The 24851-nt window shown below is 37.9% G+C and overlaps 1 protein-coding gene and 1 non-coding gene across 2 annotated transcripts in view; one reads left to right on the plus strand and one right to left on the minus strand.

Annotated features, from left to right (window-relative positions):
- Positions 1-24851, minus strand: part of TNNI3K (TNNI3 interacting kinase) — a 240310-nt gene that overhangs the window by 160669 nt on the left and 54790 nt on the right. The gene's annotated exons all lie outside the window — the stretch shown is intronic.
- LOC119872459 lies at positions 19767-19868 on the plus strand. The gene has a single exon (XR_005361529.1). It is a non-coding gene; the product is annotated as a U6 spliceosomal RNA (small nuclear RNA).

Here is a 24851-nt window from a genome sequence, read left to right on the forward strand (position 1 = left end):
ATAGCCAGTTTCTTCCAACTCCTCTTGGCAATTCACTGTGTTCTTATCCAACACCACAAGCTGTTTTGATTGAGGCCAATCCTTCAATCAATATGTGAACATAATTCTCAAATTTTGAAGCAACTACAAAAACTATGCTAATTAAATACACCAATAATTGCTTATCCATTTGAATTGAAGCTTGTCTTGCTTAGAAAACATTTCAGATAGTAGCATTTTTTTAGATTTAATAAGTACTTCTTTTGACTTTATGCTCTATTTTCTGTAAAATCTTCTATTTTTAAATATATACTCACTTCTTGACATCCACTACAAAAGTTAGGTGAGAACTCTCTATCATGTAGTCACAGTTTTTCACTTATAACATTCACTGAATATTTTTGTAATGACTTTTTTTTTACCTGACATACCTCTAATTAAATATTTGAGTACAAAAACTTATTGGAAAATAGTTTCTTCAGGCTGTCACAGAAATGAGGTTCTCTTATGTGATCTTTCTCTTATTATCTCAGGTTAAAATTAAATTTGGTCTGAAAATTACTTAGAAAATGATTCCACAAGATAATATTATCAAAGAAATTAAAGGGAAGCTCCATATTCTTAAGTTGTAGAAATAGAGTTGAAGGATATATTACCATATATATTTATATATGTACAAAAAATTAATCAATTATATAAATGTATCACTTCTCAGGAAATGATGAGAACATAAGAAAAGCTGATGAATGAAGAAGAGTAATGAAAAGCAGGTCAAGGCTGGAGATACAAGTGGTATGTATCATTTTATGAAAGTAATAATTGAAGCCAGGAGATAACATCATTTCCGTAAGGTAAGAGGAGATATTTATGGGATATTTACGCTAAAAAGTGATAAGAAAGGGAGCCAGCAAAAGAAAAAGTCATCTAAGAAAGAAAAAGATAACAAAGGAATGCTTATTAAGGAAGTCCGTGGAAGAGATAGTTTTAAGAAAAGCGGGACAACATTTTCTAAGTCTTCCAGCTAACCATCATTGTGCTATGCTATTTTCTTCCTCATAGATATACTTTTTTTTTTTTTTTTTTTTTTTTGCAACATTTCCTTATGTGAGGGTCTTATTTTAAAATCCCTGGCTGAGAAAACAGGCTTTTCAACATTTACTATGTTATGAATATATCATGTTCCATGCATTTTCAAAAGCCACATTTTTTTTTTCTTTCTTATGAGATTGACTTATAGAGCTTGCCAAAGGCCTAACATTTTTCACTATATTCTGATTGTGGAGACTTGAAAATTGTAGTACCAGTTAGGCTTCCTCTCACTAACATTCCTCCCCACACTGCACACAGCCTGGACATCAGAACCACAGAGGGCAAGTAGCACCTGACAACCAGTTTTCTCATGATTTTTCTTCTCCAGCCCAAGTCATCTGTTCCTCCACCTTTGGCTCCTCTGCCAACGCATTTTGAAAACAAGTGATTTCCTCCACTTGAAAACCAACTTTTTTTTTTTTTTTAAAGATTTATTTATTTATTTGAGAGAGGGGTGAGGAGGGTCAGAGGGAGAGAGAATCTCTAAGCAAACTCTGTCCAGAGCCCGAGGTGAGGCTCTATCTCATGACCCTGAGATCATGACACTAACGATCACAACTTTGAGATCATGACCCTAGATCATGATGAGCTTAACCCAAGAGTTCCAATGCTTAACCAACTGTACCACCCAGGTGTCCTTTGAAAAATCAATGTCTAAAATACACTTTGAAGGTGAATTGGAGCCAACTAATAGAATATAGGAAGGAACACATAAAGATTTTGGCCCTTAGACAAGATTAAGTAATAAGAATCCTCCTAAAAAATTATATCAATGATTAATTTCCAGCAGCTGAAATTTAGAAACAAAGAGGACTGGGGCAGCCTGGGTGGCTCGGTGGTTTAGCACCGCCTTCAGCCCAGGGCGTGATCCTGGGGACCCGGGATCAAGTCCCCAGTCAGGCTCCCTGCATGGAGCCTGCTTCTCCCTCTGTCTGTGTCTCTGCTTCTCTCTCTGTGTGTGTATCTCATGAACAAATAAACAAAATCTTAAAAAAACAAAAACAAAAAAAACCAAAGAGGACAACATCAGCAGTTAAGTCTCAAGCTCAAGGGTTAGCCCGGTTACGAGCACAACACATAAAATATTTAGTGCTACTCTGTGAGCTTCCTCATTAATTAATCCAGAAAACTCACTATTAGAAAACTGTAAGACACTACCTTAATTCATATTAGAATAGCAGATTTGGGTAATTAATTGCAACCTATAGGGTCTTTATTTAACAATAGAATTGAAAATGTTGGTCTACAACAGCTTAGAATAAGTGACACAATGAAAAAGGTAAGCCCACAGTTGTAAAAATATCTTAACTGATTATGAAACACTAAGCATTGACAGGTATAGAAATCAATTATAGATAATTTTCCTTCTAGAGAAGGAGTTTATTAAAACAAAGAACACACATCATCTAGTCAAAGACCTATTATCAGGACAAAAACAGTAGGTGTAATGATGGTTAATGCATCAACCATTCCATTGGTTATATTAAACTAAGATAAATGCTGGGTGGCTAATAATAGATACCTACAATGAAAATAAAAAGAAGCACAGTATCAAATTTGCCCAAGTAGTTTTGGCTTCAGATACAGAAAGGGCCAAGAAATAACCCTGGATGTGACTCACACCCAGACTTTTCTAAATCCCATCACATGGGTAGCTAATGGCAGGACCTGGATAAAAGGGACCCAGGCTGGCTGGTTCCAGAGCCCACATGCCTAACCAGTACAGTATACTATACTGCTATAGCCAGAATCCATTGCTCTAGGATATTAATTTTTCAGACATTTCAAACAGTATTTTTTTTAATGTTTATTTATGAACTGAGAATTCAGCATAAGTAACATGATAGAATTGGGTTGGGTGGCACCTGGTGGTAAGGGGCATGACCCTAGAACTCTTCCTTCTCTCCCTATATGACTACTGGAACCTTAGACATCCAGAGAATGCATACTGGAAGTCATCGTTCCGCAAAAGAGAGCTGCTAGTTTTTGGAGAATAAAATTGCCATTGCATCTACTTGCTAGATCCTCTGCTTCCAGAAGAAAACTGGGCAAAAGAACACGAGTTTGGTATCATGCCAAATTTCCTGGGTTAATAGAATCCATATCTTTCATACAGAACACATAATCCCTCTATGAATCCATTTCTGTATATATTTGTTATTACTTTGGAGAAAATATAAGTGGCATTGGCTATACATGATGTCAAGTAATTCCCTTGAGTGTAGGCTTGACCTAATGACTCATTTCTCATAAAAAGATTACAGCAAAAGTTATGGAATGTCACTTCCAACATTACATTACAAAAAGACTGTGACTTTATTTCATTTGCCTACTCTAGATTTCTCCATCACTCTCTCTGGTGGCAGTCAGATTGATGTCTTACTATGAGCTTTCTTATGGACAGGGTCACATGGCAAGACACTGATGTCTCTGGCCAACAGCCAGAGAGGATCTAAGCTTGCCAACACTGATATGAGTGAGCACGAAAGGGAGGGATTCTCTCCCTTGGTCCTTGCGATAACTACAGTCCCACTTGATACCTTGTGAAAGACTCTAAATCAGGGGACCCAGCTAAGGGGGCCTGAAATTCCTGAACAGAAGCTGCAAAATAATAAATGTTTATCGTTTTAAGCCACAAAGTTCTGGAACTTTTTGCATAACGATAGTTAGCTAATATAATTGTTCATCAGTGAAAACAGCCAGGTCAGAACTGACTTCTACATTACCATTTACTTGTGAGTATTAAAAGAAGAGCAACAGTTCAAATCAACAGATATTTTTAAATATCTAGGTGTTCTAGGCACTATGCTGGGTTCTGGGGGCCAAAGATAAATTAATTGCTCAAAAGCAATATAAAGGTTAGTAGAAGAAACGAAATGAAGTAATTATGATATAAGATTATTATGGATTTAGTGGAGATAATGTGTGGGGTATCATAACAAAAAAAAAAAAAAGAAGGTACAAGTTATAACCTCAGTCTGGGGAAGATAGAGAAAGTTATAGAGGAGAAATGTAGACTCGGGACTTGAACTAGAAGTTTGCTAAACAGAAAAGAGAATATGAAACAATTCATTCATTCATCTTTCAAACATATTTGATGATCCAACAGTACCTAGCACAGAACACATGCTTGCAAATTCTACTATTTCTTAAAATCTAGATCAAAGTTTACTTGCGTCATGAAATCTCTTTACACCTCTAGGCTCATTGAACTAATTATGAAGACAAGTCATTAAATATCCTGATAGCTTTAGAGTCATATTGAGGCTCATAAAAATTATTACAGATAATCTCCCCCAAATTAGTGCTACTAGAAATCTGCATTTTAAAAAAGTTACTTGGAGACTTCTTCTTACATCCAATATGGAATAACAGAGACTAGTCTGGAGAAGCCAAGGTGGCCAGACTTCATAAAACAGAGAACCTGAAACAAGAGAGCTACACAAAGAGAGCTGCAAAGATCTGCAGAGAGCCCTCCTAGAGGATTAAGCTGAGCTTTGATCAGTATGTGCATGTGAGGAAACTACTACTGACCAGGAAAGAACTAACAAAGATTAGTGGTAATAATTCTGTGTTCACACAAGTCCAGGGATAATGCTTATTCCTACCACCCACACTAGAAAACCTCATAATTCGTAGTACACTTTGTAAAATACTCTAAGAGACTTCCCTCAGAAGTTGGTTATTAGCCTTACATCGAGCACTGTTCTGGTCCCACAATTTTAAAAGCGAGGCCTAAAGGAACCAAACTGTGTCCCAGTAGAATTGGAAATGTTGCCTTAATGACTATATGTAGAAATTAAAAAAAATATCTGCCACCTAACAACATAAAATTCATAATACCTGGAATCCATTCAGAAATTAACAGGAAGGGTGCCTGGGTGGCTCAGATGGTTAAGCCTCTTTCTTGAGCTCAGGTCATGATCATTGGGTCCTGGGATTAAGCACCACATCGGGGTCCCAGCTCATCAGGGATCCTGCCTCTCCCTCTGCCTCTACCCCTGATTGAACTATCTCTGTTTGCTTCTCTCTCAAATGAATAAATTAAAAAATCTTTTAAAAAAAGAAATTAACAGAAATGCCAAGAGGCAGGAAAATATGACTTATAATGAAAAGAAACAATAATCAATCAAAATTGTCCCCAAATTGATAAAATGTTAGAATGTTCAAACAAGAACAATAAAATAGTTATTGAAACTATTCCATATAACTTCTGTATAAAGCTAAGTAGAGGCCATGAAAGATATAAAAATGACCAAAATTAAATTTCTTAGAGATGAAAATTATAATATGTGAGATAAAAATGCACTAGATGGGCTTAGAAGCATATAAGACATTACAGAGAAAAAGATTACTAGACTTGAAGATATCATAATAGAAACTGCATAAAATGAAATACAAAGAAAAAAGAGAATGTAAGAAAAATGAAAAGAGTATCACTGAGGTTATGAAGAGCACCAAACAGCATACTAAATGTGTATGTGACTGGAGGAGAGACAGAAAAAAAAAAAAAAAATTAAAGAAATAATGGCAGAAAATCTTCCCAAGTTAATGAAAAACCGCAAACCCAGAGATGCAAGAAACTCAATAAACCCTTAATATAAGACAAAAGAAAACCACCAAAATAAGTGTCAGATGAGCAATGGAAACAGTCTTAACTTACTTGCCACTAGGGGCATGTAAATTATAAGCACAATAAAATACCACTGCACACCTACTAGAATGGTTAAAATTAAAAAAAAAAAAAAAGACAATATTCTAAGGGTCGGTGGGGATATGGGGAAATCGGAACTCTCATACGCTGCTGATAGGAATGTAAACTAGCTCAACAGTTTGTCAAAGGTTAAATGCTTTGAAACAGATTTCTTTAAATTTCTTAAAAAGTCATACATTAACCTATCAGATGATATAGTCGTTCGACTCTTAGATATTTGCCCAAGATAAATAAAAGCATATGTCCAATCATGTCATTGTAGTTTTCCTTATAATCACTAAAACCTGGGAAAAAAATGTCAATGTCCATCGGTGAGTGGAGAGATAAACACCGTGGCAGATCCAAACAGACTACTACTCACGGACTGAAGACCTGTATTTGATAATTTACCATGAAATAAACATTTCATTATTTATTTATTTATTTTGAAATGAACATTTTAAAACTTTGCATTTATTGATCCTCAACCTTTCACTTTCCATTCTGCATGCATCTACACACGATCGTCTTCCATTGTTCCACATCATAATGAACTGAAGGTTGTCGACACCAGAAATCTGGAAGTTTTTGTTCATATCGTCTCCTCCTAAATCCCCCCCATATCTAACCCATTATCCAAATCACTTGATTTTACTCTCTCAATATTTCGCAGCCCTGTTTTTGTCTCCATCTTTACTAATACCACCCACAATCAGGCAGTCATTACGGATTATTTATTACCTCCTAATACGGCTCCCTGCATAAATTCTTCTACTTTAGTTTGTTTCACATTTCAACCAAAGTTATTTTCTCAGAATGGACATCAGGTCACATTAGCTCTTCTTAATGGCCTCTCATTACTCATAGGAGACAGAACTTCTTACTCAGTTTAACCACCCAACCTAGAAAAATTTTTAGTAAAAAGAAGTTCATTTAATTGCACCAGGCCATCAGGTATAGATCAGGACTTTGCAGAGGCATCAGGAATATGCTGTCACACGATAAATAAGTCCCTTGGTTACCTGGCCCCTAATCTTTTTCTCTGGTCTCTTCCTTTTCCACCACATCCCCTCAGTCTCTCTTAGTTCCAGACACACAGTCTTTTACTGTCTCCTCAGTATATTTCCTATAGTCAGGAAGCTTGTACACATACAATTTCCTTTCTCTAGAAAACTCTCTGTCTCAACGTTTCATTTGTGAACTAGATATTTCGGAGGGTTATTTTAAGGATTCAGAGTTAATATATGTAAACCACTTAGTTCACAGCACTAAAGGTAATTGTTATTACTATCACAGCTACTATTATTACTTCTTCCTCTCTTTACTTGTATGTGTGTGTGTGTATAGAGAAAAACACTTTATTAGGTAACAGAAAAAAAAAAAGATGGCCTTCTACGTAATAATTACCATCCAAAAAAGAACAGAATGGGAAATAACATCTCATAAGAACACCATTTGACAACAGTAATTAGTAAGATCTGGCTTAGTAGTCACAGACTCCTTTAGTGCTTTGTTTTTGGAAAACTCTTGATCTCTCCTTCAATTCTGAATGGTGCCCTTCCTGGATAGAGTCTTCTGGGTTGGAGGTTTTTTCCCATTATTTGTTTTTTCTTTAATTTAAATTCAATTAATTAACATATAGCTATTATTAGATGGAGAGTTTAGTGATTCACCAGTTGCATATAACACCTAGAGCTCGTTCCGTCAGGTGCCCTCTTTAATGCCCATCACCCAGTTATCCCATCGCCCACCCACCTCCCTTCCAGCAGCCTTCAGTTTGTTTCCTATAGTGAAGAGTCTCTTGTGGTTTGTCTCCCTATCTGTTTTTGTCATTTTATTTCCCCCCATCCCCACCCCCATGGTCCTGTTTTGTTTCTGAATTTCCACATTGGTCTGGAGAACGGTACGGAGGTTCCTCAGAAAGTGAAAAACTGAGCTACAGTATCAGCCAGCAACTGCACCTCTAGACGTTCACCCGAAGGATACAAACATAGTGATCAGAAGTGGCAGCTGCACCGCAGCAAAGTCCACCACAGCTAAGCCATGGAAGAGCCCAGATGTCCATCAGCAGATGAATGGATGCAGAAGATGTGGTATACACAGACAATGGAATATTACTCAACCATCAAAAACAATGAACTCTTACCACCTGCAATCAGAAAATTTCCTTCCCATTCAGCACGTTGAGCAGATCCCAGCACTCCCTCTGGCTTGCCAAGTGTCTGCGGAGAGATCTGCTTCTTCCATCCTCGTGTTCATTACATCAACCCTATCTCCCATCTCAGTTATTGTATTTTTTCATTTCTGATTTTTTTTAACTCTTTTATCTCTGTGGTAAGGGCTTCCCTGATGTCCTCCATTCTTTTCTTAATCCCAGAGAGTATCCTTAGGATTGTTGCTTTAAATGCTTCGTCGGGCATGTTGCTTCTCTCTCTCTCACTTAGATCTCTGGCTAGGACTTGATTTTGTTCTTTCATTTGGCACGAGCTCCTCTGTCTTGGCATTTTGTCTAAGTCTCTGCCTTCTTCTGGGTGCAAGAAAAAAAGTCTGTTTGTTTCCCACTTTGCGAGAAATGGCTTTATGAAGAGGAAGGCATGTAGTGCCGGGGGCCTGGCACCCGAGCAAGCATCCCTGCTGTGTGCCACCCGCACGCTGCTGCTGCTGCGGTTGGCTGCTCCAGCCCTCAGGCCGGTCATGGGCAGAGGCTCCCCTGCCCGCCGTGGACAGCCTTTGGTCCCTGGCCCCATTGTGGTGAGTTTGGACTAGATGGGACCTGATGCTGCTTGTGAGATGGGGCCTACTTGTGCAAAGGGACCTGATGCTCCTGGCACCACAGCTGCAGCCCTGCAAAACTCTCTAGTCCGGGACACGGTCTGTGCTGGGGTTTGGGCTGCTCTTCCAGACAAGGGCCTTGCCCCACTGGTACTGAGGCAGGCCTGACTGAGAAAGGGGCACGGCCCCTGGTGGCTCTGTGCTGATGCTGAGGGCAAGGAGGGGAAACCGCGCCAGCCACGGCCCCGGGGAGCGGTCTCCCAGAGTCTCTGCTTCTCTGAGAAGAACAAATCCTCTCTCTCAGGTGTGTCCCAGGCCTCTTCCAGGTCGCCGTTGCCAGGCCGCCTGCCCCCGGCCAGCTGGCCTCTTCTCCCCAGGAGCAGGGCAGTGTCCTGCGGGTCTGTCCTGGCCAAGCCGGCTGACTTCTCTGCCTCCAGGCTTTAGGGACATGATGTGGGCAGGGGCCTGATCGGTCTGCTGGGGGAGGGTCTCACGCGCTGAGCTTGAGGCCAGCATCACCTCCAAAGACAGTCTCCCCAGAATGCAGGGAGGCTGCGTTCTGAGACGTGGGCTTCGCTGGAAGCACGGTGGCTGCCTGCTGTGGTCCAGCGCTGCCTCCTGCTGACGCATCCGTGTTTCTGCTGAGGGGTGGGGCGACAGGGCACCAGGAGGCCTGTGTGCTCCTGCAGCTCTGCCTCTCTGAGGGGTACACCCTCTCCCCAGTGTGCTGCATACAGGCACTCTTCAGGTGGCTGTTTCCACCTGGGGGTCTCCAGGGGCAGGGCAGCCAAGCCCACTGACCTTTCGAATCTCGGCTTCAAGCCCTTCTGGCTCCAAGAGCTCACGAAAGCCAGCCCCTCTCTTTCCCAGCAGCTGGCGTTGAGGAAATGTTCTCCTTGTGGGTTCCCCTGTGTCTCTCGGTGTCTCTCGGTGTCTCTCTCTTGCTCCTGCCACCCTGGTTCCCCCTCCTCCACAGCAGTCCTAGCTGCTTTCTCCCCTGCACCACCTCTCTGCCCTTCCTACCCTCTTCAGTGAGGCTTCTTTTCTCCCTTTAGTTGTGGAGTTTATGTTGTCAGTCTCCAGGCAGATTTCTGGGGTATTTAGGATGATTTAATAGTTTTCTCATTGTATTCTACAGACAAGACCAGCCTGGGGACCTCCTACTTGGCTGTCATCTTAGCTCCTTAACTTGATTAACATCTACTTAGGTCCACATCATCAGTTCCTCAGAGTCTCTCCCGACCTCCATGACTATTGACATATTCATTCAACAAATATTAATTGTGTGTCTTCTGTGGGCCAGGTAGGCCCCATGCTAGGAATTGAGGATGATGGAGAGAAAACAACAACAAAATCTATCTTTTTTGAGCTGATATTTTAGTACAGGAGACAGACAGTAGATAAATAATAGGCTGTTATACAGTGATCGGTACTAGAGAAAAATAAAGGAGGGAAGAGATTAGAATACCAAAGATTTGAGGTTTCAGTTTAAAATAGGATGATCTGGGAAGAACTTACTGATAAAATCACATTTGAACCAGGATCTTAAGAAGATGAGAAAATAAGATACTCTAAGTTCCTAATGAGTAAGGGACACACAGGGCTAGAGGGAGAGAGCCGTAGGGGCCCAGGGAATGGAATCAGGCTCACAAAAATCCCAAGTGTGGAGGTGAAAGGAAACCAGAGATAAAGAAGCAAACCAGACCATCGGGTCCCAGGTGCCAGAGGTGGGGTCTTGTTATAACAGCTACTTGTTACCCACAAAGAATTACCTTACCCTGAAAAGGAAGTAAGGCATTGAAAGTATTATCACTAGTCCTTACTCAGTGGTGATATCAACAGAGGTGTTAAAAGGATTCAGGTTCCTTGGTTGGCTTTTAATAAAAGGCCAACCCTACAAGCGCCCAGGGGCAGCTCTGTCGGGACCCCCCTCACTCCTGTAACCATGTTTAATGAGCTTCTACTGCTTTACTCACTCTCCTTTGTCCACGAGACTCATTCTTTGACTCCATGAGACAAGAACCTAGCTTCCGGCTTCACTAAGAGCAGTGCAGCAGAGAGAAGAGCGGAGCAAAGGTCCCAAGGCAGGAGAATTCCTGGTATGTTCAAGGAACTTAAGGCTGATGAAGAGAAACTAGGAACAGAGGGGGATTAAAGTTAGGCAGGGAATGAGTTACTTTTGTTCTGATTTATACGGGAGGCCTTTGGGGCCGATCAGAGGGGTGACAGGATCTGATACACATTTTAAAAGATTCACTCAGGCTGCCTTGTTAGAATAGGTTGAGGGGAAAACCGCAGAAGGAAGACCAAATTACCCTCTTTTAGGCAAGGCACCATCTTCATAGCTCTTATCATAGTGACAATTTTATGTGTGTTTGTATGATTATTTGATTTCCTGTCTTTTCCACTAGACTATAAACTGTGAGGCTAAGAACTGTATATAATTCTACTCACTGTTAAATCACCAGTGCCAAACATAGATCTTAATACAGATTCATTTCTCAATAACTGTTGAACAGTTGAGTAAAAGAATGAACGTATAGGATTATGTTCCAATTTTTAATTTCTTTAACAGATTGCAAGCTTCCAGGTGATATTTAAAGCTATATTTTATACTTTTTCAATTTCTATCACAACTAGCCAATAAGTACTCAATAAATATTTACCAACTTGATTTGCTCTTCCCTAGTCAACTCTTATGTCTTCTATAATATTCTTGAAGAAAAACTTGTAGAATAACAAAAGAAAACTTCTGAAAGTCAAGATAAACTTTAAAAAGTCTAAAGAAGGAACATGAACTCTTAAGGTTTACATATTGCCAGAAACTATGAAACTCACACAAGGGAAAACCAATGATGGATTTTTTTTTTTCTTGTCTTTTGGGAAATAAGACTTGATAATAGAAGTTTATTTATAATCATAGTTGTAAAATTGCCTCTAGGAAAGCAATAATAATGGGGCAAGTTATCTTGTTTCCTTATAAATCCAATTTAAAATAAGAAAAAAACTAAACTAAAACTCGGTCATATTGTCAAAAATATACCGAGAGAACCAAAGCTACAGTCTTTACCACAAGTCTCAGTCCAGTTTACTAACACTGTAATATATAAATATAAGCATTAATTGGCTGACTGAAATATGCAATAATGACACATTTTTTGCATGTGTGCTTGGGAATACTTGATAAATTTTAAATACACAATAAATACATTATTCATTCTCTAGTGGTTCTTTGCTGGGCTGAAAGTATATAATGTCTTAAAATACCACACTCAGAAATAGTATTTAAACTGGGCCAATAATGGAGTCTTCACTATCTCTGATTACTTTTTCTTCTGTAAAGACACCTTCACTTGCAAAATTGCTGTTATGAGCTCTCTTTCACTATGTGTCAAATTCCCATTACTAAATCAAAACAGAACCTAATTTCTTTCCATGAACAATTTGTATGCAAATCATGGAGTACATGCACATTCATATAACAGAGAAATTCCAATGACTTTGCCTCCTTTCCAGAAATATCCTTCAATATGCCATGTTTTGGTCACAATTAGTGCAGGTTTAGTAGAAGGCATTTTGTGATTCTTTCATCACTGGACAAGCAATGAAGTAGAGACCTAAAACACAAATTTCAAATTGTTTTCATTTTCTTTAACCTATTTCTCAAGTATAAACTATGAACAACCCAAATAGTTTTCCAAAGCTCTAGCAACATATAACCTATAGCTTAAGAGGCTGTGGAATGTCATTATTATCATTTAATTAAACACACTTTCTCCACCCTCAATTCTAATCAAATTAGAAAAAACAGTAAATATTATACATACATATGAATGTATAATATTCATATATATATGAATATTCATATATGACTATATATGAATATATATGAATTTTTCCCTTTCCATCTTGCATTTAACTGTGATTTTGATAATTTTCCTGCTAAGAATATTTTCAGTAATATCTATGAAATTGTATGAGAACTAGGGCAAATACCACAATGTGCAGGCACACAAGATCCCATGCTTAGAACAGCCCCTATGCTTGTTTTAATGCTCTACTGTTGCTATCTTGAAGTTATCTCTATTTTTTTTAAACAAGGGGCTCCGTATTTTGTTATTGTTATTGAGACCTGCAAATTATATAATAAATGGTGTAAAAGAATGGTCCAATTTCATTCTTCTGCATGCGGATGTCCAATTTTCCCAGCACCATTTATCGAAGAGACTGTCCTTTTTCCAGTGGAGAGTCTTTCCTCCTTTGTCGAATATTAGTTGACCGTAAACTTCAGGGTCCACTTCTGGATTCTCTATTCTGTTGCATTGATCTATGTGTCTGTTTTTGTGCCAGGACCACACTGTCTTGATGACCACAGCTTTTTTTTTTTTTTTTTTTTTTTTTTTATTTATTTATGATAGTCACACAGAGAGAGAGAGAGAGGCAGAGACACAGGCAGAGGGAGAAGCAGGCTCCATGCACCGGGAGCCCGACGTGGGATTCGATCCCGGGTCTCCAGGATCGCGCCCTGGGCCAAAGGCAGGCGCCAAACCGCTGCGCCACCCAGGGATCCCGACCACAGCTTTGTAGTACAACCTGAAATCTGGCATTGTGATGCCCCCAGATATGTTTTTCTTTTTTAATATTCCCCTGGCTATTCAGGGTCTTTTCTGATTCCACACAAATCTTAAGATGATTTGTTCCAACTCTCTGAAGAAAGTCCATAGTACTTTGATAGGGATTGCATTAAACGTGTAAATTGCCCTGGGTGGCACTGACATTTTCACAATATTAATTCTGCCAATCCATGAGCATGGAATAATTTTCCATCTCTTTGTGTCTTCCTCAATTTCTTTCAGAAGTGTTCTGTAGTTTTTAGGGTATAGATCCTTTACCTCTTTGGTTAGGTTTATTCCTAGGTATTTTATGCTTTTGGGTGCAATTGTAAATGGGATTGACTCCTTAATTTCTCTTTCTTCAGTCTCATTGTTAGTGTATAGAAATGCCACTGATTTCTGGGCATTGATTTTGTATCCTGCCACGCTACCAAATTGCTGTATGAGTTCTAGCAATCTTGGGAAATATCAGAAAGGGAGACAGAACATGAGAGACTCCTAACTCTGGGAAACGAACAAGGGGTGGTGGAAACGGAGGTGGGTGGGAGGTGGGGGTGACTGAGTGACGAGCACTGAGGGAGGCACTTGATGGGATGAGCACTGGGTGTTATGCTATATGTTGGCAAGTTGAACTCCAGTTAAAAATAAATAAAAAATAAAAAATAAAAAGGGCACATGAAAAAAAATATAATAAATGGCTAGTCCAAGTAAATTGACTGCTCCAACCTTTAAGTAAACCAGTAATATAGAAATTTCTGAACAAGGAAGAAAGCAATAGGTGGAACTGAAAATCTTTAGATCCTAAGACAGTAGCTGAATCAAATGATACAGCAACAAATAAGATAGAAACAAATGACCAAAAAACAAAACAAAAAAAGTGATACTTTCATTGTTGTATTTTTAACAAATTTTTTTTTGTTACTGAGTTAAAAACAAATTTTTCAGTGCTACAGAAAATAAGTCCTAATCAGAATTGATCAAGAAAACATTTATCTTGAAAAGTTTTAAAAAAGATATTTTTCTTGCTTTTCCAGTTCTTCTGTAATAGATACTTAGTATTCTAGCCTTTCACCAAGGACAGATGAAAAACAGATAGTAGAAAGTATAATTTCAAAAAAAAAATGTCTTATTGATGAGGAATCTTGGGTGTAACCTTAAAAATGAGAACAAAGCCAAATGTAGAAGTGGAAATACTAAAGAATATAGAGAAACAATGGAGTTTCTTCTGTCAGCTTCTCTGAGGAAGTGTTCCGTAGGTCTCTCTCTGGCTATACAGAAAATTAAGAGCTCAGTTTTTGAAGTCCGCCAGTTTGGGTAAGAATTTAGACTCTGATATTTAATAACTGTGTGATTTAGTGCAGATTGGCTCATTTCTTTGAGCCTCAGTTTCTTCAATAAAGTTATGTGATCATTAAAGTAAATGGTATAATAATAAAATAAGCAAAAGACCTGATTAAAGAAAATCCTTCATAAATATTCATTTCCTTGGCTTTCAGGTTAGAGCATCAACTCTATCAATGGGGTAGAGAGGGCAGTTTCCTACCAGATAGTGTGGGCAGTGAGATGGCGGGGGACCCGAATCATGCCTGTTGCCACATTTCAAGGCAAAGCAAGTCTGGCTCCAATGGGCAACTCATTTATTGGGGCTGAATTTATGGGGAAAGCTCAGTAGTTGGGAGTCCTTAATGCACTAATACAATCCAGCAGGCAGATTATTATTATCCCTCAAGGAAAGAGTTAACCTCAATGACGCTTTGGAAGCCAGAATTGAAGGCTTAGAAAGAAGTCTGTCAAGATGAAGATAGGGAAGGAGGAGCCTAAAAAGGAGAGACCTGAAAATTGGAACTTCAGGGCAATTTCAGACTGAGTCAGCCAGTCATTCCTCTGCAAGTACCTAATGTCCACTCTGCACCAAGCCTAGGAGACAAATGCAAATGCCTGGTCCTGGATGTAACGAATTTGTTGTCTAAAGTGAGAGACAAATAAGTATGATATCAACACAGTGAGGGAGCATGCTAGAGATAAACCGGGTGTTATGGGGCAAAGATGAGGCACTGAATTGGGGGAATGACTTTTCCAAAGAGATAATGCCTGTATTGAATATTGCTGTAGAAGGCTGTATAGGAGCTATCTAAGAGGAAGGTAAAAAAAGTTCCAAACATATAAAGGCTATAGAAATACCAGGTTCTAGGGTCCAAATACTCAGTTTCATAGGAAGAGACCAGGTGAAATGTGCCTGAGGCTATTTGAATACTATCTGCTTAGATTCAGATTAGGTAGTCCTAAAGTAGAACTGAGTTTTCTCCTCCAGAGAGCTCAGGTGGTTCAATGGGATAAGCTAGGAAGGCAGAAGCTAAGAAACTGAGGCAAAGAGAATAGGAACAATAATAGAGGAGACAGTAGCAAAGCTGGGAAATAAATAATCTCCGACTCTCATATTCATCCATTCCCCATTTTTCCTATTTGAAAGAAACTTTTAATCAGTAACCAGTGAAGTGGCCAAATATCCTGGTCTCTTCTTTTTCTAATCCTCCCATCTAGGTGATAAAGAAGACAGAAGTGGCCTGAGAAGACCATTTGATAAGGATTAGCTTGAATGCTGCCAATTAGAAAAGAGTCTTGAATATTCAGAAATTGATCTGTTATTTGAATCTGTCCTCATTACATAATTTAAATTCCTTATGTTTATTTGGATTGAAAATGTATAAGACCTCATCACCATCTTTTAGTAAACCTGCAATGGCAGGAAGACCAGTCATAAATAACCTCAGTAGGAGACACCCTGTTTCTTTTTCCTTATGTTTTATTTGTCCTTAGCTCACCTCTACTGCAAGTCCATGAACAAATTCTGTGACAGCCTTGTATCTTACATAAATGTGTCTCCCTAGATCCAAACCAGCCAATGCCATACACTGTAGGACATGTATATCTTAAGATAGGTGATCACTGAGAAGCTAGAAGGACCTCCAGCTTCTGGCCTCTTAGGCAGATGGCTACTCAAAACAAGTGAGATTGATGGTAATTTACCCTATTTTTAATAGTCTATAAAAGAGAGGTTCCACAAGTTCTCTCTGTATTTACATCTCCCTCCTGACTTCTTTTTTATGGCCATAGGCTTCATAAATTAAAAAATAATAATAAATGAATGAATAAACATATGTAAATCTCAACACAAGAAGTATAATAATCATGTATCCCCAGAAAAGCTGTTCATCTTTTAAGAGAGCAAGGGAACAGAAAACTCATACAATCTTAATACATACAATATGAAATGGAAATCACAGAGGCTGTCAAAGGCTGTTAATTTTATAAAGTTAGAGAGGCAAAGATTCATAGTTTATCTTTCAATTACTCATGAATAGGTCAGAATGCTGTGGAATTTGTAAATTCCTTCACAACACACACCTACACAATATATATTGTATTTGTCATTTAGCAAATACCTTAATGTAAGAAGCAGGGAATTTTCTGTGCACAACATTTCACTATTCAGAGGAGATGCTTAAACAAAGAGACCAAAATTTCATTTTCAGATCCGTGGCAAGACTCACTCCCATTTATAGGATAAAGAAATCTCAATTTTATCCAGATAACAGAATTTTCCTAATTATATTAAAAAGAATTTATTGCCCTTGATACCTTCATAAAATGTCCCCTGGGAGCTTATTATGGAATGAAGGGCTTGCATCTACTTTTGTCATGTGTTAGGTATTATATCCTATGTTAATATATTTTTAGCTATTTTCATAGAAAAACTAAGGGGTATAACATATCTACTCCTAGTTCACTGGAACCAAGGGGACTTATAATTGGACTAATGACTTTTTTATTTTTTATTTATTTTTTTTTACTGTGAAGGAAACTAATTAAGTAATAATTTAAAAAAAGAAAAAAAAAAAAAAAAAAGAAAGAAACCTTCACTGTGTATGTGATAGATTTTTTTCCCTGACAGCTAGAAGCCTACAACTTCTGAATTAATTTATCTAGTTATAAGAACTGAAAACTTATTAGAATAATTCAGTATAACTCCTAAATTGCTCCACATTTGTGAAAGAAGAACAATGATTAAAAGTTATGTTTTTGAATATCAAATAGCTCTAAATTTATTACTGTATAGCATAGTTCAAAGACAATGAATCTTGTACCTGGAGATTAATTACAGGAAAAAAAAAAAAAAGACTTTAGCCAACAATAAACTAATCTACAATTTGAAATCTCTATCCTGAAAAGATATAATGTTTAGCAGGGGATGAAGTGATTCAAAGTTGTCCTAAAAGTTTGACCTGTTTTGTTTGTAAGTAACAATAGAAAGTACAGGAAAGTGGTAGAGACTCTACACTTGGCTACCTTTTATCCTCTAGCTAGGAGATGCCCCATCCCTGAAGCTAAGGGAATAAGATGGATCACATCACAAAATTCAAATAGGAGGCATGGCAGATATGTATGGGCTAGAAAGGAGAGTTGATTTTTCATGATGCTACATGAGTCAGCTATCTCCTTAGAAGTTACTCAGAATTAGTTTAGGGAAGGAGCATCTGGGAATGGTATCAGCAAGATGGTAGAGTAGGAGATACCAAGTTTTGTCTTCCTGCTTCCCCAACCCCCCTAATAAAATCAATAAAATCAATAAAAAAACAACGAAAACCCCACAAAGCCCAAAGAGCATGAAGGAAAATAGCCCTGGAAGGGCCCAAGAGTTCAGTTAAGAACCTAGAAGCAAAGTAGGTTAAAGGCTATCAGTATCAGCCCTACAGAGAATGCCACCCTGGTCTCCAGTGTTTTTTGTTTGTTTGTTTGTTTGTTTAAAGATATTTATTTATTTATTTATTTATTTATTTATTTATTTATGAGAGACACAGAGAGAGAGAGAGAAAGGCAGAGAGAGAAGCAGGCTCCATGCAGGGAGCCCGATGCAGGACTCAATCCCGGGACTCCAGGACCACAGCCTGGGCCTAAGGCAGGCGCTAAACCACTGAGCCACCCTGGGATCATCCGGTCTCCAGTGTTCTGCACTGCAGAGGGCTCCAGCAGCCTTTGCTCTGAGAATCTCGACAGCTTTTGAAGCTGAGGGCACCATAGACTCCCATGGCTTTCAGAGAGGGGGACCCCATAGTGTTTGCTGGTGTGGACTTCAGTGGCTGGCACTACAAAGGACATTAGCAGCTTTGGCCACCAGGGTAACCAACAGCCACTGTCACTGAAGACAGTTGGAGGGGAAGTGGGTGGGAGGATGGGGTAACTGGGTGATGGGCATTAAGGAGGGCACATGATGTGATGAGCACTGGGTATCATATGCAACTGATGAATAACTGAACTCAGCATCTGAAACTAATTATGTACTATATGTTGGCTGACTGAATTTAAATTTAGGAAAACAAAATTTTAATTAATTAATTAAAAATGGGCAGAAGAAAAAAAATGGGCAGAAGACCTTAATAAGCACCTCACCAAAGAAGATATACAGATGTAAAAAATATGAGAAGATGCTTCATATCATATATCATATCAACAAATTGGATAAATAAATAAATTCCTAAGAATATGCAATGTATCAAGACTGAATATTGAAGAAATAGAAAATCAGAATGGACCAATAATGAAAAGAATGGAATCATAATTAAAGCCTCCCAATAAATGAAAGTCCAGGATCAGATTGCTTCACTGGTGAACTTCTATTGAATATTCAAAGAATTAATACCAACCCTTCTCAAACTCTTCCAAAAAGCAAAAGAGGGAAGATTTCTAAACTAATATTATAAGGCAAACATTACCCTGATACCAAAACAGATAAGGACATTAAAAGAAAAGAAAATTATAGCCAATATCCCAAATGAATATACATGCAAAAGTCCTCAGCAAAACACTTGAAAGTCTGATTCAATAGCATGCTAAAATCATCATAGTGGGATTTATGGCTTAGATGCAAGAATGGTTCAACATACACAAATCCATGAATATGATACACCACATTAACAAAATAAAGGACAAAATTCAGATGATCCTATCAGTTCATGTAGAAAACACATCTGACAAAATTTAGTGTCCCTTCCCTATAAATCCCTTAGTATTTACATAGTGAGGGACTGCATCTCAACATAATAAAGGCTATACATGACAAGTTTACACCTAACATCATCCTCAATGGTGAAGGGCTCCAGGTTTTTCCTGTATGAAAACAGGAAACAAGACAATAAGACGAGGATGCCTACTATGGCCACTTCTGTTCCATGTAATAGTGGAAGTCCCACCAGAGAAATTTAGCAAGAAAAATAAATAAATAAAGGGCATCCAAATCAGAGAGAAAGAAGTAAAATTGTCTCTCCTTGTAGATGACATAATCTTATCTAGAAAATCCTAAAATCTGTTAGAAAAAAATAAATAATTCAATAGAGATGCGTGATACAAAATCAACATGCAGAAGTCAGTTGTACAAAAATCTGAAGATACAAATGAATGCAAAGATATCTCCTGTTCATGGATTAGAAGAATTAAAGTTCTTAAAATGTCCATACTACCCAAATAAGTATACAAATTCAATATAATCCCTATCAAAATTCCAAGCAACAGAAATAGAAAAAAGCCCAACTTATATGGAAACTACAAAAGATCCCAGATAGTACTCACTTCAGCAGCAAATATACTAAAATTGGAATAATACAGAGAAGATTAGCATGCCCCTGTGCAAGGATGACATGCAAATTTGTGAAGCCATTCAGATTTTTAAATATTGAAGCACGATGTTGTACACCTGAAACTAGTATCACACTATATGTTAATTATACTGGAATAAAAAATTAAAAATTAAAAAAAAGAGCCCAGTCCCTAAAGTAATCGTGAGCAAGAAGAATAAAGTTGGAGGCATCACATGTACTGATTTCAAATTATATTACAAAGTGATAAAAATCAAAACATATGGTACTAGTTTAAAAACAGATATTTAGACCATTGGAACAGAAGAAAGAGCCCAGAAATAAACCCATGCATATGTATTCAACTAATCTTTGACAAAGTTGCCAAGAATATACAATCTGAGAAGGATAGCTTCTTCAATAAATGATGTTGGGAAAACTAGGGAAAAATTGGATATTTACTTTATATTACACACAAAAATCAACTGAAAACGGATTAAAGACTTAAATGTAAGACCTAAAAACCATAAAATTCCTAGAAGAAAACATAGGGGAAGACCACCTTGACAATGTTCTTGGCAATGATTTTTTTTTTCTTTTTCTTTTTTGGATTTGACACCAAAACACCAAAGAACAAAAGCAAAAATAAATGAGGGGGGTTATATGAAATTTAAAAGTTTTTGCATAACAAAAGAAACAACAAAATGTAAAGGCAGTTATGGAATGGGAGATAGTATCATCAAAACATATATCTCATAAGAGATTAATATCTAAAATATATAACTCATACAACTAAATAGCAAAATATCTAAAAAGTCAATTTGTTTTATTATTTATTTTATTTCATTTATTTATTCATGAGAGACACAGAGAGAGAGGCAGAGACATAGGCAGAGGGAGAAGCAGGCTCCATGCAGGGAGCCTGATAGGGACTCAATGCCATGACCCCAGGATCAGGACCTGAGCTCAAAAGCAGATGCTCAACCACTTAGCTACCTGGGAGCCCTTAAATAAGTCAATTCGAAAATAGGCAAAGGACCTAAACATACAATTTTATAAAGAAGACACACAAATAGCCAACATGTGCGTAAAAGATGCTTGATATCACTAATCGTAAGAAAAACTCAAATAAAAATTACAGTGAGATATTACCTAACGCCTGTTAGTATGGCTACTACCAAAAGTCAAAAAAGCAAGTGCTGGCAGGGATATAGAGAAAGGGGAGTTCTTGTACACTATTGGTGAGAATGTAAACTGGAATAGCAATTACAGAAAACAGTATGGAGTTTCCCCATAAAATTAAAAATGTAACTATCAGATGATCCAGCAAGCTCACATATGGGTTTCCAGCCAAAGGAAATAGTCGCTCTCAAACTGGTATCTGCACTCCCAGTTCACTGCAGTGTTATTCACAGTAGCTAAGATACAGAGACAACAGTGCTTATCAACCGATATATGAAATATGATATTTACATATGTAATGAAATATTATTCAGCCTTAAAGAAAAAAAAAAAAAAAAAGGAAATCCTGCCATTTGTGACAACATGCGTGCACCTAGAAGACACTCTGCTAAGTGAATTAGGCCAGGCACAGAAAGACAAATATTGCATGATCTCACTTATACATGAACTTAAAAAAAATTGAACCCAAAGTACCAAAGGGTGGAGTGGTGGTTACGGGGGCTGAGGCATCGGAGGAAATGGGAAGATGTTGTTCAGGGAGTGAAAACTCTTGGCTTGGCGAGGTGATGAATACGTTTTGGACACGTAATGTTGCAGCATGATGACTATAGTTAATAATAACGTATTATACACTTGAAATGTGCTAAAAGTGTAGATCTCAAGTAATTTTCACCACAAAGAGAATTTTAAGTATGTTAGGTGATGAACGTGTTAATTAGCTTGAGTGTGGTGATCATGTAAACAATGCATATGTACATTCAAAACATCATGTGCAATGTAAACATACAATTTTTATTTGTCAATAATACCTTAATAAAGCTGAAAAAAAAATCTGCATGGCAGGACCTGCAGTGGGAGCCCACTTGGCCTCTAGCAAAATGACTGCTTCCAAAGTAGCAAAACAGAGACTTGGTGACATATTGCTCAAACATCTGCAGCTGGTAAGCATCTTTTCAGAACTTCACTTCTGATTTAAACTCTATGCTGTCCAAAATTCAGTCATATTTCACCCCCAAATTGATAATGTTAGTTGTCTTGTTATTTTATGTATATAATTTTTATGTGTTAATAAAAAATAATGAAATAAAAGTAGAAAAAAGTAGTAAAAATGTATCTATTCTATATTCAGATTACTTTGCATGTGTCTGTAAATTCTTACTTTATTCAAAAGACACTAAAGCAATAAGTTGTATCTGATTCATTACAAGTATTATATAAGCAAGAACTTGGTTTCTGAATGCCAACCTGGCAACTTTCATTTAAAGAAAAACTTTGGCCTCATTTTCAAAGTGTGATGAATAAATGTGCATTTATATGTCAGATTAAGACAAAATATTCAACTTGGTGTGTATTTTTAATATGAGTTCTCTCTTCTACCAATGTTTTTCCAATTAACCAATTAAATCTGGGTCCTGATTGCTTAAGATAACAGGGCTTTCTAATGTCTGAACAATGCATTACCTAAGCTGCCAAGAGTACTGCCAGGCTAACAGCACAGCCCTCAGCTATCTGCCTCTCTGGAGGTTTCCCTTGGCTAACAAGAGCAGCCCTGCCACCAGAATCTAATGACCAGTTATTCTGCCAGTATAAAAGCCCAGCCTCCTCATTCCAACTTGGAAAGCTCTCAAAGGTCAATCCCAGTTTTGGAGCTCTCTGTGGGATTGACTGAGCTTTTATCGAGACTACATCACAGTCCAATTTCTCCCCAGCTGGGTCCTGCTTCCTCCCCTTCCCTATTGGTGTTGATCCTGAAGGTATGGTCCAATAAACATCCTGATCCTTCACGTCAGTGTGAGTCGGCTGCTTGTGAGTCCTGCAATAGGCTTCTACAGGGCTTTCACTTTAATTGGTTTTATTTATTTATTTTTTTTAAGATTTAATTTATTTATTTGAGAGAGAGAGAGAGAGAGAGAGAGAGAGAGATAACAACAGAGAGCAGGAGCTGGGGGAGCAGCAGAGGGAGAGGAAGAAGCAGACTCCCCACTGAGCAGGGAGCCCGACACGGGGCTCGATCCCAGGACCCTGAGGTCATGACCAGAGCTGAAGGCAGACACTTAACCAACTGAGCCACCCAGGAGCCCCATTTTAATTGGTTTTAAAGAGCATCTAACCACTTGTAGTCAGCCTGAGACTCATTGTCAAAGTTGAAGATTTGACTTAAAAAAAAATTCAGAGATATAGTCCCTGCTTTCTTTCTCTTTCCCACTTCCCAATCCTCTTTCCATACCTCCTCCTCTTGTGGAGGCACACAAAAAGGGATATCTGATAGCCTACTTCAGTACACCACAATTTTCATTATATCTCATATATATCTCATATAATATACTACATCATTATAATTAACAGCTATAATACAGTAATAGTCACTGCTGCAATAAATGGGCCCAGAAGTTTATGTTTCAGACCCTGGAGAAGTTCATTTCTTGCTCATTTACTAGCCATCATTAGGTAAACAAGTTGATATGGAGCCTTCTTCCACACAGTTATTTAGAAATTTCTGCTACTTTCACCAAATGTTTTCTAAGATTCCTCTGAGAGATGGCTTCATTCCAGTCAATGAGAAAGAAGAAAAGTACAGGAAGGAAGAGCTGTGGAGGGTTTTGGAGGCCACACTTGGAAAATGGTGTCCCTCGCTTTCATTGAGTGTTCAGTTGTGAGGCCAAGCCAAAATGCAAGCAACACTGGGAAATGCAGTCTTTCTGAGCAACAGGAAGGAGAAGAGTACATAGATTTGGGTGAGCAACTCTGCCACACTAGGGTCGTCCAGAAGCTTCATCTCCTAGGACACAATGGGTCAATTTTCTGCACTCAAGTCTTTTTCTGGGACTTGTAACTGATCTATGAATTTGAACTCTCCTTTTGTTAGACTCCCTCTGTAAATGAACATTTAATGTGACTGATGCCATTGATTTTTATGTTCTTATAATTTACAAAGAGCTGTATATATTGAATGTTCCACATGCAAACACACGTGATATCATCCCCATGATCAAGGTAATGGACTTATCCAACACCTCTTAGAGTTTCCTGAGTATGACACCAGAAGCACAGACAGCAATAGCAAAAAGAGACAAGTGGGCATACATCAAACTAAAAAGTTTCTGCATGGCAAAAGAAACAATCAACAAAATGAAAAGACGATCTACAGAATGGGAGAAAATATTTGCAAACCATATGTCTGATAAGGGACTAATTTCCAAAATATAAGGAACTCATCCAACTCAGCAAAGAAAACAAGCAGTCTATATTAAAAATGGGCAAAGGACTTGAACAGACATTTCTCCAAAGAAGACATATATATATACAGCCAACATGAATATGAAAATATGCACAATATCATTATCAGGTAATACAAATCAAGATCATAAGATATCATCTCACACCTGTTAGGATAAGCTATTATTTATTTTAAAAGGTGCTGGTGAGGTTGTGAAAAAAAAATAGGAACCTCTATACACTGTTGGCAGAAATGTAAAATGGTATAGCAGTTACGCAAAACATTATGGACATTCCTCAAAACAAATATTAAAAAGGTAAACACCAAATGATCCAGCAAACACTTCTGGATATTTCAAAATAATTAAAATCAGGATCTCAAAGAGATATCAGCACTCCCATGTTTATTGCAGCATTATTTACAATAGCCAACACATGGAAACAACCCAAGTGTCCATCGAGAAATGAATAGACAAAGAAAATGTGGTAATGAATACGGTAAAATTTATTTAGCCTTAAAAAAATTTTGCCATTTGTAACAGGATTCATGAACGTGGAGGACATTATGCTACGTGAAATAAGTGTCACGGAAGGACAAATACTGCATAATTCCTTTTATGTGAGGTAACTAAAACAGTCAAACCTTTTTAGGTAGGGAATACAATAGTGGTTGTTGGA

Source organism: Canis lupus, chromosome 6, assembly GCF_011100685.1.
Source record: "Canis lupus familiaris isolate Mischka breed German Shepherd chromosome 6, alternate assembly UU_Cfam_GSD_1.0, whole genome shotgun sequence".
Classification (NCBI taxonomy): domain Eukaryota; kingdom Metazoa; phylum Chordata; class Mammalia; order Carnivora; family Canidae; genus Canis; species Canis lupus.